Source organism: Haliaeetus leucocephalus, unplaced genomic scaffold, assembly GCF_000737465.1.
Source record: "Haliaeetus leucocephalus isolate CR32 unplaced genomic scaffold, Haliaeetus_leucocephalus-4.0 Scaffold556, whole genome shotgun sequence".
In the NCBI taxonomy this organism is placed as follows: domain Eukaryota; kingdom Metazoa; phylum Chordata; class Aves; order Accipitriformes; family Accipitridae; genus Haliaeetus; species Haliaeetus leucocephalus.
Genome location: NW_010972992.1, coordinates 4,765,619 through 4,774,688, shown reverse-complemented (window position 1 = coordinate 4,774,688; position 9,070 = coordinate 4,765,619). Strand labels below are relative to the sequence as shown.

The following is a 9,070-nucleotide window of genomic DNA, read 5'->3' as shown; positions in this document are numbered from 1 at the left end:
GGAAAGAGAAGCTTGGCCAAAGAGATGCTAATAACAAAAGGATGTCAGTGTGGCTCAGAGAAAACCGGTACAGGAACAAGTTGCCATTTTTCTACAAAGCAAGCCTATGCAATTTCAGTGCAAAGGTGGTTGAGTCTCCAATTTCTGTTTGCACTCCTTGCGAAAAAAGGCATAAAGTGGGAAGGTTTGATGTGGAGACAAACTCTCTCTAGCTTTGGGAATATTATTATTCAGTGATTCTGGTTGTGGCCATTTTTCCCCTCTTTCACCCAAAGACAAGATTCATAGCTGGTGTATAAGACAGTGTAACTGCACCGCTGGTTTGCATCGTCTAAAGGTCTGTCCTTGATACTTCAGACCAGTTCTTTGGTATCCAGAACAGACCCCTTCACTCTGTTGAGCTGGTCTTCTACAGCTGTCCCTTGCCTATTAAGTCTGGATTTTATTTAAGTGTAGAGTGATGGGCTTTGATAATGGTTGCTTTGTTCTTGGGATCGACAAAAGGAAGAAAATCCAAAGAGAAGGAGGAAAAAAAGATGGAGCTGAAAGGAGGATAAGGGTTTATTTGCACATACGCACTGTAAAACGGTGGACAGCCCTGGCTGTGTCCTCAGTGAGGTGAGGGAATCTGCATCCACCAAATTCCATGGAGGGGTTGAGATACAGTGTCTGAATTCAGTCTTCAGCTCCACCAGAGCATTTGATTTTGCTACCAGTCCATTGCTTGCAGATGTAGCTTCATGGAAGCACCTTAAGGCTTCAGAGCTTGAGAACAGAATGGACTAGCACACTGGAACCCTAATGGTTTACTATGAGTCCAGTTCTAATAATTTAATTTGGGTAGGGAGGGAAAGAGATGCTGCATGGAAGATGCAGGGTATGGTTAGTGACTCTCATGCTTTGTTGTGCTGGAACTGGAATGTTCCTCTCAGACTGGCATGTTGCCCTAGGAGGGTGGGAAGCACCAAACTGGAGCCTGTACCTTTTAAGTTCCCCACCCGGCCCACTCCCCATTCATGAGATGTTTTATCCCTGAGCTCACTCCTGAATGGGGTCCAGGTAGCTCCTTAGTGCTTCAGCTGCTCATCCTGGAGCCCTGGATCACAGACTCTCCTCCCATATGTTTCCTATTAACCCTAGTCTTGCCTGTGGAGAAGCTTGCTATGGGGATGGAGGGAAGTGGGTTCTCGAGAGGGATGCTGCTACTCTCTTCCATCACTCCCCTTTTCATTCTCCAGAAATCAGGATTCTTTCTGCCTATATTTGGCTATATAGGCTATATTTGCACTGAACTGTCAAGGGTGGAGGATCTCTGCCCACCCACTGCACTTCAATAATGCTGGCTCTTGGGAAAAGGCTCTCGTGGGCTCCTGGTATTCCTCACAGACCCCCAGGAGTTTCATGTATCCTTTAGAGGGAAAACTATTGAAGTGTCTCAGCATTATGCTACAGGTCATCCTTGCCCACAGTGTAAAGTCACCAGGATTTTCTTATGTTCATAGCAAAAGCAGAGCTGGTCTCCCCACAGTCAATGGCTGGCATATCTCTCCGTCGGCACTGAGTCAGCCTGTACATAGGCAGTCTTTTAACAGTCTCCCAATAATCAGGGACTCTCAGGGCTCTCGGTCACTTGTTCTGACTGATTGTACCTCCTATTCTTCTAGAGAGAAAAACCAAAACACTAAATTCTTGGCCTCAGTGGCATCCTCTTACCACAAGCTCCTGAATCCAGTTCCATGTTAGTGTGGAAAAAATTTCTTTTGCCAGTTTTAATTTTACCCAGTTTCTCATTACCTTGAATGCCCTTCTTGTTGCTGTGCTGACAGCGTACTGCTCCTGGTGTTGGGTCAGCCCTGCAGTGGTTGCATGACACAGCATTTAAAATGGTAGCTGCTTCTTGGTGTCTTGGCCCTGAAAGTGGAACTAGGGCTATTTTAGCAATGACAAGATGTTTAGTAACAGTGGCCAAGTCTCGTAACAAACCAGGCCCTCCATCTGTAGCATCTTAGCACAGCTGACTGGGAGGCAGTACATGTTACATGACAGACAACTGCTGACCTTTGGGCAAGGCAGTCTCTGCCCTGGCCTCATCTCTGCTTGTTCATTTTGTGCCTGCTGTCTTTGTGCTTCAGCTTTCCACATGTAAATCAGGAGGAGTCAATAATCACTCACTGCAGAATGAGACAGATAGAAGGAATTCAAATTATGTGTGTATACTATACAGCTTTTAGGATGTTCATTAAATCACTCAAAGTACTCTCAATAAAATTTTGCTGACAGAATAGCCAGGTGAGGTGTCTCCTCACTAGGTTTGTAAAAATACATGTGTGTCCTCCATGCTCCTACACCCCTGGACTTTAGATACTCTTTTAGACATACACTTCTCCCAGGGCTCCTCCCAAAATCTCAGCAATGACCTCAGCCATTCTTAGGGCAGCTGAGTGCTATCAGTATCTTCATCACCACCAGAGAGACTTCTTTGATGGTTCTCTTGGCAGGGTTACACTTTGGAAAAGAGAACAGAGCTTCACAGATGTATCAGCCTCCTGACAGACAGCCACTTAATGCAGGCTTCTAGACTCCTTTCACCAGGTGCTTTGGCTGCTCTAAGTTCAGACCTTAGGTGTTTTCGGGAAAGAAACATAATTCCTCATGCTCTTGCTTGACTGTGTTGCTGTTTTTAATTTGAATGCCAGAAAATACCTGAGTTGCAGGCATCTATCTATTGTGTTGGACTATTTTACCAACATTTCAGCTAGCTGAAGACTTGAGACAGAACTGTTACAGAAATATCAGACCCAGCTCCAGCTGCACTCAATGGAAAAAGAGTAACTGACTTCAGCAGGAGCTGGATTGGGCCCTAAAACAGTGAGTGCAGTGGTGCTGCACTATCTTTCATCTCAAAATTGCTGGGTGAAATCCAGACTACGCTGGTAATGGTTGGGGAGCTGCCAGCAGCTAATGATGTGGAACAAGTTGGTGAGTCCTTGCTCCAGTTTGTAGGAAGCCACCAGACAAAACAAGTACCAAGAATAGCCAGCTCAACCCTTTCCTGGTTGGGTTCATGCTGTACTGGCAAGGGAGTAATTTAGGAACTTCCCCTGATGTGGCTCCTGTGGTGTCTGATCTGTGGAGGCCACAATGCTTCTATGCACATTTATCCTCATGAAATTCCCTAGAAATACTCAACATGCTATAAAAACAGCGTCTGGAACATAGCGCTTTCCCAGACCTGGCCCACTCTCCTGGTGCTTTGATATGCTCATAGCATAACCACAAAACCTGTCTTCTTTGATTTCCCTGCCTGCAGCCGCATCTCCTGGACTGAATACCTACACTCTGCAGTGCTCCTTCTTTCAGCTCCTATAGGTGAAGTGCACTGTGTGATGGAAGAGCAGACACATCGTAGTGTGGGGTACCCTAGGAGCTCAAATTCAATGGATGGCTGAAGCAAGAAAGAGATCAACTTTCTAACAATATCCCACTGGGCATGTGAAGCAGTGTGGGAGATAGGACAGCCAATTTTTTTTTTCAATTTCAAAACAATACTGGAAAATGATGATGGGGAAGGAGAAGCAGCCCACTGTGCAGACCATCTGTACAGCTGTTGAGGTAAGCAGATACAAGCAAACATACCTCCTCGTTCCACCTGGCTAAGGAAAATGGAAGTAAAGGTGATGACAGCCAGGAAGCAGGTAATACTTTTGCTGTCTGGCTCAAACAAGTGAGGCACTCAGTGCCGATGGGTTTGTTTTCCAGGACTTCAGAAAAAGTCATCAATGCCTGAGCTTTTTAGAACTCATCTCCCCTTTGAGACGTGTTTCGCGAAGAGGAACAGGAGCCACAAGACACAGTATCTTCAGAGTGTCCAGGGGGGATGATAGGCATATATAGGCAAAACTGGAGGTACACTCAGAGAAAATGTGCAGGATCTGTTAAAGATCAAACCTTATATGCCTAAGTCCTCACTGCTCTAAGGTGGCTGATTCTAACATTGCTCTTACAGTGCTCTCTGCTGGGCAATGAGAGGTAGAGGCAAGCATGGCTGCAAGTATCCTTTAGCCTTAGGAGGTCGACAACCATCACAGACTAAGGAACAACGTGCAAATTTAGCTTATGCATTTCTCCAGCGAATGTATACAACGTCCTCTGGCCCACCCGTACAAACTAAGCTGAACCTGTGCTCCAGGAATAAGTTTCTAGCCAATGCAGAAGCAGCTGGCATAACCAGTAACCTGTTGCTGTTCTGTTGGCGTGACAGTGGTCCCCAAGCAAACAGGTTTCTCATGCAGCTTGGAGCACATTCAGGCTGCCCAGTCAAGACACCCCGCTGTAATCACGTGTAACAGACTCCTTAATGAGCTGGCAAGACAATTAGATTAGTGTCTTTTACTGCTTCCACTATGCTGCTGGCCACGGTAAATAGGGTAAATTTCACTAGGATAATTGATCATCTAGTAAAATTGAAAACAATAAACTGTTGATCACCTAGCTAGGCTAGCTAGCAAAGGCCCTGCTAACCTCGGATTTGGTGATGGAAAAGCACTTTTGTCACCTTAATGTATGTAATTTTCAGAAGCTGATAATTGTGGCCTGGTGAAAAAAAACAACCCACCTTTCTGGGCTTCTAGATGGTACTTCCACTAGAGGGCTCTGCGGACAGATCTTCACGTTCTGAAGTGCCTCTAGTGCAGACGAGCAATCAGGTGAAAAGGTACAGTTTTAATCAAAATATTGGTTCCAGCCAGTATGGTGTTATGTTACAGTAGAGTCCTCCCCTTTAATTAGTATTCTTTAGAAGCAGTGCTGTTCATAAATAGCCTGTAGCTACTTTACTGACATTGTATAAACTCTCAATAGCTTGCAACTTGTTCCTAAACATTCTTAGTGGGGATAAATTGGGATATTTGGTCTCGTACCCTGCAGCAAATAGAGAACTACGCAAAAAAGTGTTCATAGGTAGACAGTCTTGGTAATTGCCTAAGAAATCTACATTAGCTGCTGCAATGTATTAAATTTAACTAAAATCCAGGAACATTTAAATTGCTATGCTGGGCTGTAGATGCAATGACTGAGGAGTCAGCTCTGTCAGTCCTGCTGCCCACAGTCAGACATCTCCTAAATTGCTTCCACATGAGTTATGAGTGCTCAACTACCAAGCTTGAATGGCTGCTGCATGTCTCTGGCAGTACCGAGGGGCATAAAGTGAGTGAAGGTGCTTCTGTAAGAGCTGAGGATTTAAAGAAGTCATCACAGGTCTGGTAAACGTCACACAGGGAGGTGCTGGGCTGCAGTCTTCCCTTATGGCTATTTTCTGTTGCTGCTTATCTTTGCTTTTGTATGGGACCATAGGATGCAGAGCGTACATTAGACCGAAGTTATAAACAGTATAAAGTTTGCTGACCTTCATCTGTCCTACCTCAGCCTAGCTAGCACACATGGAAACAGAGAAAGTGGAAATGAGACCCTACAGCTTTAACGTTGAGAATTGTAACATGAGCTCCCTCCTGCATACATAACCCTGCCATGCCAGTCAGTGAACCGGCTCCAAATGGCTGTGTTTAAAAACAACACAGCTCTGGACACATCCTTCCCCAGGTCTCAGATCACAGGCAGCCCTGCTAGAAACCCTTGTCCAGAGGGTTTTCTGGGAAGCTGTTTGATGAGTGGCTGTCTTGAGCCTACGCCTCCCACCTCCCACTCCGCATGGGCTGCCACCCAAGACAAGGGCCCTGGCACGTCCCTCCTGTCTGGCAGCTGCTCCTGCTCCTGCCTGGCCCTTTGCCTTACAGCAAAGCCCACTGCCCAGTTATCAACTGACAGCTGCAAGACATTCTCCAATGGGCACAGCATAAAGGCAGGAAAAGAGCAAAGGAACGGCACCAGAATAAAACAAACCGAGGGAAAGGACACCCATCGCATTTGCACGTTCTGAAGGACCCTATATGCTCCAGTTACGTAAACCAATTTTTCCCTCCTTCTTTGTGCCCAGAAGGCACAGCTTCTTCTTTCCTCAACCACCCTTGCCATAGCAACTTCCCATCCTCTTTCAAACAACTTGCACAACTCTGGCCTGTCACATCCTGTTAGGCTCAGCTTCCCCCATGTGGCCCTAAAACAGCTGACCAATACCTTTCCTACTTGAACTTCTCACCTTCTTCCTCTCCCTCCCATGTCACTGTCACCCCATCCACTGTTGTCCAGGAAAGCCAGTTTCTCCTTCCTTTCCTCTGCCCCCTGCTTGAAGCAGATTTTCTTCTGTCACTCAGGTCAAGCTTCTTGTTTCCACACTGTAAAGGACTGCTGGGCACCTCCCCAGGGTCTACAAACCCATTTGATCTAGGAGCTGTTTTTCTAAGTTTGCTGGTGGGCTAGAAATAGCCTCCTGCTACTGCATCTCTCCCCACAAACTGTGGTGTTTGTGCACATTCACGCACTGTGAGAAGGGCTGCTTTTCCTCTGTGGAACCGGGAGCATAAGACTGGGGCTTAAAACTGATTTTGACGTGGGGGGGGAACTTTTTTGTTTGGGCATGGGGGAAAAAGCTTGGCCAAGCCTCATCGAACTATGTGTGTGTATGTACGTATGTATAATAGGGCCCTGTGTGTGTGAATACAAAAGGCTAGTAGTCCTGCCTTTGTGCATTTGTAGTTTATATATGCGTGTAAATGAGAATATTTGGCCCAGCTTTCAGTGTGTATATATGTGTGCTTATGTGAGTCCTTACCTATTCGCAGTGTCCATGTGTACCACTGTTGTGTTGAGCTGGAAGTCCTAGCAAAGGGGTCCTTACAGACAGTTCTGGTTCTGTTGATGTTATCAGGTGCCATAGATGTGTTTTCTCAATGCTTATAACTACCTGGAAGTTTTTGTCATTGTGATAAGGTCAGTGGTTTTTTTGGCTGGTGAGAGGCACTATAAACAAGGTGGGCCTCCAAAGATCACATGGTGGCTGAATCAATACCTCGAGCAAACAAAAGAGATATGTTAAGAGTCATCTGCATGATGATAAATCTGCAGCGGTTACCAGCTCTCTTCTGAGTCATCTCCTCTCCAGATTTTTTTACTCTTAGATTCATTTGCATGATCCGATGGGATTACACTTAAGAGAAAACTCTTCCTTTATCTCACTGTTGGACAGGCCCAGCATCCTTGATATATTTACAACTAGCAAATCCATGTTGCTGCCTGGATCTCTGGTATATATTCTATGTCATTACAAAGAGTAACTTTACAGAATCTCGATGATGATTTGGGGTCCTCAGGATCCCGGGACGTATAGGGACCAGGTGGTCAGAGCTGTAACTGCCTCAGATCCTATTTTCACTTAATGCTGTATTCATTCCTTAGTTTCATCAAACTCTGCAGGCAAGGGATCCCATCACCCTTGTCCACCAGACTGATTCTGCTTCAGTAAATCACTACTCTTCAGCCACCACACAAGATCACTTAGAGGCAACCGTTCTTTACAGCACCTTAGGGTTCATCACCATCACTTCAAAAAGAAACAGAAAGGTCTAGAAAGCTGTTCTTTGGAGACTGAGGATCCAGCACAGGCACACCCAAACAGCACTGACCCCAGTGCGGTCCCAGGTATTGCTTCATCTCTTGGTTTTAACCCTGAAGCCATTTTTTCCTCTGAGTAGGCTGAAGTCTAAACGCTGGGGATGTGCACACCCAAATTTCAAACTCCAGCGCCTGGCAGTATTAGGACTGGGAAGTTTGGTTTGTGCCATAAGGCAGGAGTGAAGTTCATGTCTGGATCTGAATTTAAGCTAGGAGGCTGTTTGTTCAAGCCTGTTTTCAATAGAAAACTTGTGTATATGGAAAATACGCAGACCTAAGGTCTTTTTGTAGATTTTAATGTTTTTCTCAGGATTTTAACTTACATGTTAAAAGCCAGACATTCGTAAATGTCCTGGCTGTGAAATTAACCCACAGCATATAAATTGATGGCATCTATCCTACAGATGAATGCAAATCACTGCACTGGGCCAAAGTTCTTCCACTGACTTTAGGGACGTGTACGTTTTAAAAGCTTCGTGTCACGTGTACCTTAAATACAAATACTTCTAAAGATCATTGTTGAGCCACCTCTCAGAAACATTTGGTGGCTCACTTACCCTGCAGTGCAGATGTCTGAGCTTTTCCCCAGGGCATTCAAAGGACTGAAGGAAAGCTGCAGGCTTTGAATATGTAAACAGCACTTTTGATTTTTTTGTTGTTGTTGGATTAGTCAAATAACTGAAATATTTCCCCTGTTCTCAATATAAAAACAGAAGAGCCATTTGCATAAACAAGAGCTTGACACTTCTGGAGTCCTTGGGGACTAGGGAGGGAGAAGGACTGTTTCCATACCGCTCACTGGATGCCACCATTCCGACGTGCCAGAGCACAGGCTACAGCACAGCACGATTTTCCCGTTTACGTGCATCCATGCCATTAGCCTGTTTGGCCCATCTATGCTCTTCTTGCAGGGTCTCAGCTTAAAAAAGCTGCCTAACCCACCCACCCTTGCAGAGTGGGATTCAAGAACGTCTCGTGAAAGGCCAACTTATCTGCAACGAGCTGTTGCCGCCACAGCTGATGGGATTTACAGCCTTGGAGCTGTGCATGCCTGTGGTTCACACCGCAAAGGACCCAGCCAGAGCTTTCTTCTCCATGTGCCCGTTTACCTTACATCCATACCCGCGTGCCGGTATACACCTAAAAATGCACATTTAGCCAATTCAGCACTGGCTCCGACACAGTACGGGTATGTTCTGAGGAACGAGCTTTGTGAGCTCCGTGGAGGCACAGGTGCTAGCCCAGGACTAGGCGTACCTGTACGCAGTGGCTGTCACCCCTCCGCCGTGACCACCCACGCGAACGATCCGCGAAAGGATTTCTAAAAACGCCGCCGCTCGTAACGCCATCTTGTTCGGCGCTGCGTAGGCCCCAAGAGAAGAGCGGCCGGTTCACCGAGCGGGCCAGACCCATCGGCCCACAGCCGAATTCCTCCCCGAGCGCCTTCAGCCACCTCCAGCCGCCCCGATCCTCGGCGCGGCTCCTGCGGGACCGACCGATCGTC

General features: G+C 46.4%; 1 long non-coding RNA gene across 2 annotated transcripts; it reads right to left on the bottom strand.

Annotated features, from left to right (window-relative positions):
- Window positions 1-1,036: 1,036 nt before the first annotated feature.
- LOC104837917 lies at window positions 1,037-8,729 on the bottom strand. 2 transcript variants are annotated; one of them, XR_774977.1, is made up of 4 exons: window positions 6,728-8,729; window positions 4,616-4,685; window positions 2,059-2,171; window positions 1,037-1,911 (listed from the first exon to the last, which is right to left on the bottom strand). It is a non-coding gene; the product is annotated as an uncharacterized LOC104837917 (long non-coding RNA). The 2 variants fall into 2 exon arrangements; XR_774976.1 differs by having other exon boundaries at window positions 1,037-2,171.
- Window positions 8,730-9,070: the final 341 nt, after the last annotated feature.